Raw genomic sequence first — 12,687 nt, 5'->3', positions numbered from 1 at the left:
TTGGTCTCTGTGAGGTTAGGGAGGTCTCTTGATGTGAGATGGGGTCTCAGCAAGGTCATGGAGGTCTCTGTGAGATCAGGGGATGTCTCCGTGTGTCAGAGCGGGTCATCATCAGGGCAAGGGAGGTATGTGTATGGTCAGAGGGGCTATCTGCAAGGTCAGAGGAGGCCTCAGTGAAGTCAGAGGGCTCTCTGTGAGGTCAGGGGAGGTCTCTGTGTGGTCAGAGCAGACCTCTGTGAGATCAAGGAGGTCTCTGTGAGGTCAGGGGGGTCTCTGTTTGGTTAGAGGGGGTCACTGTGAGGTCAGGAAGGACTTTGTGATGTCAAAGGTGGTCCCTGTGATGTCAGAGGAAGTCTCTGTGGGGTCTCTTTGAGGTCAGGGTGTGTCTTTATGAAACCAGAGGATGAGTTTGTGAGGTCAGATGGCATCTCTTTGAGAACAGAGGAGGTCTCTGTGAGGCCAAATGGGGTCTCTGTGAAGTCAGGGGAGGTCCCTGTGAGGTCACAGTAGGTCTCTGAGGTCAGCTAACGTCTCTTTGATGTCAGAGGAAGTCTTTGTGATTTCAGAGGAGTTCTCTGTGTGGTCACAGGAGGTCTCTATGAGATCAGGGATGTCTCTGGGGTCAGGGAGGTCTTTGAGTTCAGGGGAGGAATCTATGATGTCAGGGGATGTTTCTGTGTCATCACCAGGGTTCTCTTTGAGGTCAGAGAAGGGGTCACTGTAGTCAGAGGTGGTCTCTGAGGTCACTTGACATCTCTATGAGATCAGATGGGGTGTCTGTGATGTTGGACATCTCTGTGAGGTCAGGGGGATGTCTCTGTGAGGTCAGAGGGGGTCTCTATGAGTTCAGCGGAGGATGTAACATCAGAGTAGGTCTCTTTGAGGTCATAGGAGGGCCCTTTGAGGACAGAAAGGGGTCTCTGTGAGGTCTTGGTAGGTCTCTGTGAGGTGAGAGGGTTTCTTTGTGAGGTCAGGGGAGATCCAGGTGAGGTCAGATGGGGTGTCTCTGAGGTCAGGCGAGGGCTCTGTGAGGTCAGGAGAGGTCTCTCTGAGTTCAGAGGGCATCTCTTAGATTAGGGGAGGTCTCTGTGAGGTACGAAGATCCCTCTCCCCACCACTGCCGAGACCATCAACCTCCCTTGGGACGCAGGGCATGGCTAGCAAGGACCCAGATGAAGCAGGCACTACCTCCCATGTCGGGCACATGACACACCCAGGGGCTCCCTCCCCCAGCAGGGCCAGTGACACCTCCCAGAAAACCTTCAGGACTCAGGGCCCTTTTCTCTGTCCTTGCCCCACTGACAGAGTCTTGGCCCAAATGAGTGGGACAGTCAGCCTCCTTTGGGTATATCAGGCAAGCCCTAGGGTGGTCTCCCTCCGCCCCTCCTCGGTGGACTCAGGGAGTGGGCCAGGAGAGGGCTTCTCTCAGCCCTTCTTGTCAGGTATCTCCCAAGGGGAGCACCCTAGGCAGAAGGAATGCGGGCTTTCCTCAGTCCAGAGTGGAGGATGGGAACCGCTGATAGGAGAGCATGCCTGTGGGTTTCCCCTTCGTTCCCTGGGTGGCATGCCTGTGCTGCCACACTCCTTTGGCAAGCCTTTCTCAGCCTTCTGACTTGACACAGCTTTCCCAACTCCTGGGGAAGAAAGGTTCATTTGTGATGAGAGGCTGTGTTTTTTCCAGCAATAAGTGAGGATGGGGATGAACCAGCTGGCACAGGGAGTCTTGCTGCCCTTCTGGGTCAGTTGGGAGCAAACAGGGCCAGAAAACCTCTTCCAAGGAGGAAAGCAGCTACCTGAGCAGAGAGGGGAAAGGGTCATGAGAAGCCCTGAAGGAAGTGGGAACCCCAGCTCCCTGGCAGCTGCACGGGGCCTCCGCCAGAGGGCGCCCCCACCCCGCCAGATCCCCCCCACCCAGTGCGGGGCTCCCAGTGAGGCCAGAGGCCGGATTCCTCCCCCCACCCCTCCCTCCCACCCGTGCATGCACAGTGGGAGGAATGGTCCTCAGGCCAGGGAGCAGGGCTCCCACAGTCGTGAGAGTCAGTCAGAACCCTAGGTCAGGTCGGGGAGGTAGAGAGGCCATGGGTGCACCTGCCCTCCTCTCCTCAGGTCCCCAAGATTCTGGATGCCCACGTGGCAGCCCACGAAGCCAACGTCCAGCCGTCCCTACAGGTTTTTCTCCCACCGCTGCCCTACAAGGCGCAGGGAAGGCCAGACAGGGTGCTGAAAGGCAGTTTCCAGGCGTCATCCGTGGCCTCCAACCTGGATCTGGGTGCAGGAGGATAGCATCCGACGGGGAAGGCGGGGCGTGACACAATCCCTGCGAAAGATCCCCGAGGGCTGCTCCTGGTGAGGATGATGCTGGCCACCACCCATCTCGACCCTGAGGCGGCTCCCTCCCCTAGACTTGGCCAGAGGTGGCCCGTTCCATAAGGCCACCACCCAGGGATCTCTGACTCTCCCAGGGAAGCCCAGGCAACTGTGGAACGCCCCCATCACCGCAGGCATCCCTCAGGCCAAGGCCAAGACTAAGTCTGGCATCCTCCCTGGGGAGCCCAGGCAGGGCACTAAGGACCCGGGTGCGGCGGGCAGCAGCTCCCAGGTCGGGCACACCAGAATTCCAGCAGCTTCTACCTCTGATAGAGCTGATGACCCTTCACCGAAAACTTTCTGGACCCAGGGCTCTTTCCTTCCTAGCAGTCCCATGGACACCGTCTTGGCTCGAGGGGCTGCGTTGGCTGGCCCTCTTTGGGAAAGTCGGCAAGTTATAGGGTTCTCCTCTCCCTCTGCCCCAGAGTGGCATGTGGGTGGGTCCTCCCAGTGCAAGCACTTACCTGGGGGGATGCCCCATCCGTTACGTAGGTGGCCAGTCTGCTGTGCCGCTCTTCTTTGCAAGGAGCTCCAGGCCTTCTGACAGACTAGGCACAGTCTTCCCTCCTCCTGGGGTAGAAATGTTCAAAGGTGAACTAGGGTCCACCTTTCCTTCTCCTGTTTCTCACCTCCCCTTCTGACCTTCGGCTCAGGTGGCTGCTGGCCTTCTCACGGGGAGGCCTTCTGACCCTGTTTTCCAACAACGACTAGGGGAGGACACCCAGGCTGTCTCTCTGCCAGCTGGCTCATTCCAGGCCTCAGTGACTGGTAGAAAAATCACAGCCCCACATCACAAATGAACCCTTTGACTCCAGGAGGAGGAAAGGCCCTGTCTATTCAGAAGTCCCAGAATGCCTTGCTCAGTAGTGTGGCAAGGCAGACAGGCCACCTAGGGAGCAAACCAGGAGCCCTCCATGCAAGCTCTTCCCTCAGCAGGACTCACCCTCAGCTCCAGGAGTCAGACAAGCCTGATGTCCTGCTGCCTGGGGCACTACCCTTGCCAGAAATCCTAGAATAAGGGCGGAGAGACACCTTCTCCTGGCTCTTTCCCTGAGTGCACAGCCACAGGGCACAGGGGGAGGCGCACTCTGGCTTGCCTGCTTTCCTTCAGCTGTGTTTCACATCCCCTTCCCCTGTTCCGCTCAGGTCACTGCTGCCTCCTTGGAAGAGATTTTCCAGCCCTGTTTGCTCACATCTGACCCAGAAGGGCAGCAAGACTCTCCCTGTGCCAGCTGGTTCATCCCCATCCTCACTTATTGCTGGAAAAAACACAGCCTCTCATCACGAATGAACCTTTCTTCCCCAGGAGTTGGAAAGGCTGTGTCAAGTCAGAAGGCTGAGAAAGGCTTGCCAAAGGAGTGTGGCAGCACAGGCATGCCACCCAGGGAACGAAGGGGAAACCCACAGGCATGCTCTCCTATCAGCGGTTCCCACCCTCCACTCTGGACTGAGGAAAGCCTGCATTGCTGCTGCCTAGGGTGCTCCCCTTGGGAGATACCTGACAAGAAGGGCTGAGAGAAGCCCTCTCCTGGCCCACTCCCTGAGTCTACCGAGGAGGGGCGGAGGGAGACCACCCTAGGGCTTGCCTGATATACCCAAAGGAGGCTGACTGTCCCACTCATTTGGGCCAAGACTCTGTCAGTGGGGCAAGGACAGAGGAAAGGGCCCTGAGTCCTGAAGGTTTTCTGGGAGGTGTCATTGCCCCTGTTTTGGGAGGAAGCTCCTGTGCATGTCATGTGCCTGACATGGGAGGTAGCACCAGCTTCATCCGGGTCCTTGCCGACCATGTCCTTCCTCCTGAGGGAGGTTGATTGTCTCGGCAGTGGTGGGGAGAAGGATGTGAGTGGTGAGACAGGCCTTCCATCATTTCCTGTGTTGCCCTGGGAGGAGCTGGGTACCCCAGGTTTTGGGACCAGGGAACGGGCTGCCTCTGGCCTGGTCTTGGAAGGACTGTCTTGTGGTCCAGAGATTGTCAGTTGCCATGACCATACACTGGAATGGGACTCAGGGATCCTCACCACCCATGCCTCAGTGGATTTCATCCTGCCTCATGCCCCCCTTCCCCATGAAACCAGGTCTGGTTCAGAGGCCACAGATGTGACCTGGGGACCCAGCTTTCACCGCTCTATTGGGCCTATGCTGAGATATTATTGGCAGTGGTGAGAGGAAGGGTGGGGGGGGTGGCAGTGGCTGCTTTGGTGGGGTGTGGAGGTGGCTGTAATCCAGACACCTGGCATCTTGGGAATCTGAGGAGAGTGTCATGGACCACTCACACCATCCCCAAGTCCCTGACCTTTCCCAAAGTTCCTGCTGACTCTCACCCCTTTAGGAGCCCTCTTGCCTTTATTTAAGCCCATCACTCCAACTACACACGCCTTGTGACTGGTGCCTGTGGCCTCGCAGTGACCCTCACGATGGCTGAGTATCGGGTCAGCAGGGCTCTGATGGTGTGGGGCACACTCTTCCAGTGATCATTTGCCAGTGAAGGCAGTGGTCCCCATTTCCCTCAGCTGTGCCTCACATCCCCTTCTACTTTTCCAAGGGCCCATTTGCATTGTTTGGCAGTGGTGGTTTTCTCACCCTCTTTGCCTGCAACAGACCGCAGAGTCAGTCAAGCTGTCCCTCTGCCTGATGGTTCATTCCAGGCCTCATTTGTTCTTCTGACAGACACTGCCTCTCATCACAAATGAATCTTTTGACACCCAGAGAGGGAAAGACTTCGTCAAGTCACAAGGCCGAGAACAGCTTGCCAAAGGAGTGTGACCACACAAGGCAGACACCCTAGGGAACAGACAGGGAACTCATCAGGCATGCCCTTCCATCAGCAGGTACTGCCCTCAACTCTGGAGTCAGGAAAGCCATGCTCTCCTATTCCCTAAGGCACTAACCTTGTGAGAAATCTGTGACTGTGAGCTGATACTGGCCCTCCCCTGGCCCTCTCCGTGAGTGCATACATGCGGGGCAGTAGGAGAGGAGCACCCTGCAGCTTGCCTGCTTTGTCCAAAGGAGGCCAGCTGTCCCAGCCACCTGGGTCAAGTGATAAATGTCAGTTATAAAACCCAGTGGGGGCTATGACAGATGCAGCTGTGGGATGGGGAGATAGTATTATCCTGTGGGCTTGAGGCTTGGTCATCAGCCATGCTGAAAGGTCAGAGGGGCCTGAGACTTTTTTGCGTGGTGAAACTGACATGTAAAGCAGAGGAAAGTTGCGGCTGATTTGGGGAAGTTGGTTGAGCACCCTTGAGGACCCCTGCGGTGGGAGAACCTGGGCATGGAAGACTGTGTAAATAGGCTGCACTGGGAAGCACTGTGATAAGAAGAGGTGTCTCTGATCACTGATCTGAGAGGTGACATATCCAGGTAAAGCTAGAGTCTGGGGGCCACCCCTCAAGACCACCGGGTTTAGGAATTTGAGATTCAGAGACAGGCAGAGCTAAGTTTAAGTTCTGGCTCTGTCATTTTCTAGCCTCATGATTTTGTCATTTTAATCAAGCTTTCTGAACCTAGCTCATGTCACTTATAAAATGAATAACTTGTCTATAACTAGCAGGGTTATGGTAGAGGTTAAAGAAGCAAATACATGTAAATCCCCATCGCAGGGTTTCAATTAAAGCTACGAGAAATGTTTTCTCTTTTTGGGACCTCCAGGGTCAAAGTGTTTTAAGCCATCCTTGTTCCTGACACATTATCAGTATTTGACCTTGCAGTAGTTAATGATTAATATTGATTTAGGGCCAGCCCCGTGGCCAGGTGGTTAAGTTTGTGTGCTCCACTTCAGTGACCCAGGATTTCACCGGTTTGGATCCTGGACACGGAGATGGCACTGCTCATCAAGCCATGCTGAGGTGGCGTCCCACATAGCACAAGCAAAGGCACCCACCACTAGAACATACAACTACATACTGGGGGGCTTTGGGGAGAAGAAGAAGATTGGCAACAGATGTTAGCTCCAGTGCCAATCTTTTAAAAAAATATTGATTTAGGTGGTACTTTATAGTTTACAAATATATATGTATATACGTAAATTGTGAGGTGAAGAATGTTTCTGCCAATGCTAATGACTAAGACGGAACTCTAGCTAGCATTTCACTAAGATATCTGCAGGAGTCAACTCAATTCCCCCAAATTAAACTCCTGCACTCTCTGTTTGCTCCGCCTGTCCGCCCTGTGGGGACTGTGGGACACGACTAGACTTGTGATGTGTGCACTCCTCCTTCTTCCCTGGGTGAGAGGGGTTAGTGCCTGACTTGTGTAATGAGAGTCACTGACATGAGTCCTTAGATCGTTCCACTCACCACTAAAAAGATACTACAGGGGCCGGCCCGGTGGCGCAGAGGTTAAGTTCGCACATTCTGCTTTGACAGCCCAGGGTTTGCTGGTTTGGATCCCGGGTGCGGACAGGGCACTGCTTGGCAAGCCATGCTGTGGGAGGTGTCCCACATATTAACTAGATGAAGGTGGTCATGGATGTTAGCTCAGGGCCAGTCTTCCTCAGCAAAAAGAGGAGGATTGGCAGCAGATGTTAGCTCAGGGCTAATCTTCCTAAAAAAAAAAAAAAAAAAGAGATACCACAGGAGCCTGGCCACATGTCCGAGGCCATGTTAAGCAGAGCTAGGGCTGAATTTCTGATGTTATCTGAATCCCACATGTGGAGGAGCCAAGGGGACTGAAGGCAGGTGCATCCAGAGAGTGGTGGCAGGGCACAGCAGGGAGGGTGGGGGCTCTAAAGGGCTGGGGTGGTGTTGGAGAAGCAATCGGGTGCACCTAACCAAGAATTATTAACCCATAAATTCCAGAGTGGTGTGCTGCTGTGGAGACAAGAATCCCCATGTGACAATTGTGAGGGTTTCCTAGGATATGGTTTTAATCCTAGGAATTAAAAATTAAATAACAACTATGAACAGGAGGTCTAATTAAAGTCTAAAACTATTATTATTTGGCAAGGGCTGCCTTAACCAAATACTACAAACTGGGCTTAAATAACAGAAATGTATTTTCTCGCAATTCTGGAGGCTGAAAGTTGATCAAGATGTCAGCAGGGTTGGTTTCTCCAGAGACCTCTCTCCTTGGCTTGCAGACAGCTGCCTTCTCACCACGTCCTCACATGGTCTTTCCTCTGTGTGTCTTCCTCTTCTTACAAGGACACCAGTCTTATGGTTAGGGCCCCACCCAGAGGACCTCATTTAATGTTCATTAGCTCTTTAAAGACTCTGTCTCTAAATACAGACACAGTGGGGCTTGGCACTTCAACATGTGAGTTAGGGGGACACAGTCCAGCCCATAACACCCCCGATGCTCATTTTGTTATCTGTAAAATGGGGATATTGCTATCTTCCTATGTGCGAAGTCACCAAAGCCTTCTTACTTTTGACCCTGGGAGGGGAGAGGGTCTCCCTGCTGGTCTTCACTCACAGGGCATTCCTGTGGGTTGGGCTGGGTGGGGGCCACTCCCAGGTGAATGTTCAGGGGTTCGTGCCTGGTGTATCCAGCGATACTCCCTACCTATGTGGTCTCTCTTTTGTTTTAAAGACTGGATTCTCATGACTTCCTTCTTTTTCATCAGCTTTATCTGCTTAGTTTTCAAACTGTTCCTGGATGAGACACAGAGGAGGACGGGTGGCAGCTGAGCTCCTGACAATGACACAACAGGTGAGAAGGGACTTGCTCTCATTCCTGGATTGATCCCTCTTTTGCCAAGTGGTCGGGTTTCTCCTTCGGGCCTGGATCCTCTAAACACCCTGGGAAATATTGGTGTCCATTATGTTCACCACCCTGTTAGGCGTGCAGCAGGTGAGGGATGGGTGTGGAAATAATCTTCCCAGCATTCACACTCACTTGCTCTAGTCTCCATTGAGGCTGTGTCTTCACAGAAGAGATGGGAAAGTTTTTCTTCTCATCCAGTGGCTCAGTGGAGAAATAATTCCCTCACTTACCATGTTAGTAGCTGCAGTGGCCTTACATATGTGTGAACACAGGCAATAGAGATGAGTGAGGGCAGAAGCTCCTAGACCAGTGGGGAGGTAGGTGTTTCAGCAGGTGAGTCCAGTGTCACAAGAGCTGGAGTGGAGGCTGTGCAGCCTGGAGGTGGGGGAAGAGGATAGGACGAGAGAGAGCGATGAGGAACCACTTATTTATGTCCCTCAATTTTGAACATATTAAAGTTTTTATAAGCTATAGTGTACAGAGGAAAGACCATGTGAGGATGTGGTGAGAAGACCAACTCTTCATTTCACAGTTTACATATATAACAGCATTTGTAATCTGTAAAGTACCAACTAAATCAATATTTCTTTTTAAGATTGGCACCTGAGCTAACATCTGTTGCCAATCTTCTTTTTTTTCTTTTCTTTTCTCCCCAAAGCCCCCCAGTAAATAGTTGCAGCCTGGAGGTGGGGGGAGAGGATAGGACCAGAGACAGCAATGAGGAACCACTTATGTATGTTTCTCAATTTTGAACATATTAAAGTTTTTATAGACTATACTTGAACATTTTGACAGTACCAAAAAAAGATAAAATTCTCTTAACAAAGACAACTCAATTTCCCTCTCTTACTAACCTTGGTTCAAGTTTGAAAGCCAAATGCAATATATGCATAATATTGTTTTCTTAATTATGATTGTGTGCTCTGGAGAAGGAGTGGAGTAGAAAGAATAAAATGCAATGGCAGATTAGGAAGCTCCAAGCTCTCAATTTGTGGTAACATCAAACAAACAAACAAACAAACTTGAATCAGCTGGGGGTGACAGCTTAGGGGACCAAGAAGTGGCAGCGATGGTCTCCTGAAATTTTTTTTACTACCACCACTGCTGGGCCCCAGCAGGAGGACCAACTGGCCCTTGGGGAGTGTGTGAGTGTATGTGTTGTGTGTGTCTTTCCCCTGCCTGCTGGGTAACCCTGGACCTAATGAGAGCTCATGCCTCCCATGAGAGCAGTGGATATCAGTAGGCCAGTGGGGCCTGAAGCATCAGTCATCTTGTTTCTCCAGAGTGGAGGGCACTCAAAGTTTGTAAGATGGGGTCCAGGTGCAAAGGGATGCTGCCCCCTTGGCTCATCCCTGCCATGTGACAGGAATATCCTTCCCTTGGGAAAGCAGCCTGAGTCTCCTGCAGAGCAGGACTGCACTGGCCCAGAGATCAGGACTGCCAGCCCCAGGTCTTGGAGGGTTGGGACAGCCCACTGAATCTCCAGGGGCTCTGGTATATGGAAGAGGCCAATGACCTAGAGGCTTGGGGTCCCACCCACCCTGGTTGGCCCCAGGTCAGGGTGGAGCAGCGAGACTGAGGGGCTGGGATACCAGCACCTGCCTGGCTCTGGGGCGGACAGGGGCAAAGAAGTGGGGATGGGCTCCTCCTTGTTTCTGAGGACACTCTGGTTTCTGCTCCTGATGCCAGAATCTTCTCCTTCTCTTTCTACCTCTCTGGATGCTCCTCCGCAGGAATGTTTGCCAGCAGAGCCTCATCTGCCTGGGTTTTAATAATTGAAGTGCTCCCATGCTCAACTCAGGGCCGTAATCTTTTATCTCTATGCTTTCATTGTTTTAAATAACCTCTGGGTGATCCAATCCATTCTGAAGGCATTCATTACCACCTTAGTGCTTATGCACCCCAGATTTATCTCCACCCAGAATCAGACATACAACTGCCTGGTTGATCTTCTGGCTTGGATGTTGCCTGAACATTACATTCCAAGAATGATCTGACACTAAAAGTTTGTTCAGCGTCATCTGGGCCGTGCCCCAGGCTTCCCCGCTGAGTGGACTGTATCCCTGTTCACCTGGTGACCTCACTCTTTCCAAACTCCAGAAGTGTGTCCTCATCCTGTATCTCCCCAAATCACACACAATCCATTGCCCGGTCCTGCCCAGTCCTCCTCTGGTATGTGTCTCCCAACACCTCTCTCCACTTCCACCCACTGTTCAACTAACCCCCAACCCTATGTTTAGCCATTTGCTCTTTGAAGGACATTGTGTGGTTTCCAGCTTGGAGCAGTGATGAACAGAGCTGCTGGCATCATTCATGTCTAGGATTTGGCATGAACATCAGTGTTGTGGGCCCAAGGGTGGGGTCCTCCAGATCACAGTCAGGTTTGATACTTCACCTCCTAGAAGGACTCGTGGGACTGCTCAAAGCTGGCTGACTTCCTGGAGGTTTCTTTGGTTTTCAGGTTCCTTTTGGAATCAGGGTTGGGAATACAGCAACTCTTTTGTCTTTAGATTCCTTCAGGGCTCAGGGCTAGGACTCCAGAGACTTTCTTGGGTTTTCAGAGGACATTTCGGAAATGGGATCCCAGTCATCTAAATGTTCTGAGGGAAATCCTCCTTCAGGGATGCCAGCCGGGTTATGTTTAAGAACTGTGGGCCTCTATATGTGCACTTTTAACTAAGTGGGATGAACTGACCAAAAGCAGTTCAGAATTGCAATGGCCATCATGGAGAACTTTCAATCTCCCCAAACTAGCTTTTCTTAAAATCATATTGGAAGACCATGGCTCTAAAATGAAGCAAAACAAATGGTAAGTGTATTTTCACTGGATACCCACAAAGCTCTAAAATTGCCTCACTACTAGACATCTTGTCTAAATTCACCAATACAACTAAAAAGCTGAGGGAAAACAAAAAGGTTTCTTAAGCCTCCTGCTCCCTTCCCCCTTTCTCTGTCTCAGGCACCATCTTGTCTTCCCAGACTCCTTTGTCTCAGGCTCCACCCCAGATGCCACCTTCCGCTCTTCCTCTCTGCAAAAACCTGCCCCTTTAAAATCAGACCTCTGAGGATTCAAAAGCTTAACTCCTTATTGCTATTTCTAAGTTAACTGGAACAAATAAAAACTAGAAGGAAAAGTTTAAATATCAACTACCCTAGACTTTTGATGATAGACAAAATGACTCCAAAAGTAGCTCTAAAATGATGCAAATAAAAACCTTCAGTAAGAGACTTCAGCCGTCTCTGAACAGCTAAACTTCACCTTAGTCCATCTGCCAGAAATACAGCTTGGATCCGATTATTCTTTTGAGACATGTCTAAAGTTCTTTAAATGAAAGCTATGAGATCTTTCTTTGTGTCTGTCTATGTGTCTATGTATGCATGTTATAGAGATGTGATATTTTTCTACCTCCAAATGATGTTACTAGAATTGACTTGTAAAAAGCTCAATTTAATTGGCTTGAAATTAACTACTTATAAATTAAGTATTCCTAAATCTCAGAAATATAAAAGAAACTAACTCAAATGCTTTTCAAGTTTATGTGATCTAGAATTAATCTTTAGTAAATAAAAGCTGGCTGAAGGTTGTTGGTGTAAATAAAAAGTAGGCATATCTTCAGAGTCATTAGTTGGGTGTAATGCAAACGTGCAACTTTTCTCTCTGCCTGGGTTCACGAGTCATGTAGGCTCATGCTGTCTCTGTCTGCTACAAAATTTGTCAGCAAGAAAGTAACAAGATGACGGTTGGCTGTTTAATGTCTACTCCAAGCATGATTGCTAAAGCAAGTAATTAAAATAAATGTAAATGAGATCAAAGTTTATACTAAGTTAAACTAAATAATGGCTACTCATCGAATCCCTAAATCATTTTCCAAACTAAACAAAATACCAAAACATTAATTACCGAAGATAAGTTTATCTCATTTTGGCTTCCTGTGGCAGAAAACTAAAGATATTTGAGTCTATTAGTGAACAAGTTCTATGCCATGCTGAGAAATTTTCCACAGAAAAAAGGGCAATGTTTCTAGAAATTTATAAAAGGTATTTTAGGTTTGCTAAGCCACAAAATGCTAATATAGTTCACAATTTCTTATTTCTTAATTTTTACCAGGAATTGGGGACCCTAAGGGTTAAGAATTCTAATATATGTAACTAAAGCTACAAGAAATAAAAAGGGAAACACCCCTGTATGCAAGGGAAGTAGCATGTGTTTTCGGTAAAAGAAGGTATAAGGATTGGAAATGCATTTTATTGAGCAAAAAGAAAGTAATTTTGTCTTAAAAAGAAGCTGGTTATTTTGGAATGGGAAAGAGGGAATCATAGGACAAAATCTAAATGTAAAAAGAAAGCTGTAGAAGGTTTATGGAAAAGAATCTTGTGAAAAGAATTTTAATGTGTGGTCAGGCTGGGTAAGATTAAAATGAATTTATTAAAATGAGCTTTAATACTAAAATAAGGTGATGCAAAATTAAAACTTGGCCTTCTTTTCTATGGAAAGGACAAGGTTTTCTTGGGCTATTGGTCTACTCGTGATAACAGATTTGGAAAGCTTCTTTGCCTTTAAGTAATATGCCTACAAAACAGAGATTTTATGTTTTATCAAAATGATTTCTTGTGCTT

General features: G+C 49.6%; 1 long non-coding RNA gene across 2 annotated transcripts; it reads right to left on the bottom strand.

Moving 5' to 3' along the window:
- Positions 1–879: 879 nt before the first annotated feature.
- On the bottom strand, positions 880–3,032 carry LOC139043329 (uncharacterized). Of its 2 annotated transcripts, none has more exons than XR_011500420.1 (3): positions 2,832–3,032; positions 2,089–2,317; positions 880–1,793 (listed from the first exon to the last, which is right to left on the bottom strand). It is a non-coding gene; the product is annotated as an uncharacterized lncRNA (long non-coding RNA). The 2 variants fall into 2 exon arrangements; XR_011500421.1 differs by having other exon boundaries at positions 880–1,789.
- Between the last annotated feature and the right edge of the window lie 9,655 nt (positions 3,033–12,687).

Source organism: Equus asinus, unplaced genomic scaffold, assembly GCF_041296235.1.
Source record: "Equus asinus isolate D_3611 breed Donkey unplaced genomic scaffold, EquAss-T2T_v2 contig_2, whole genome shotgun sequence".
Lineage (NCBI taxonomy): Eukaryota > Metazoa > Chordata > Mammalia > Perissodactyla > Equidae > Equus > Equus asinus.
The sequence above is the reverse complement of the archived record's forward strand: the minus strand, read 5'-3'. Positions and strand labels throughout refer to the sequence as shown.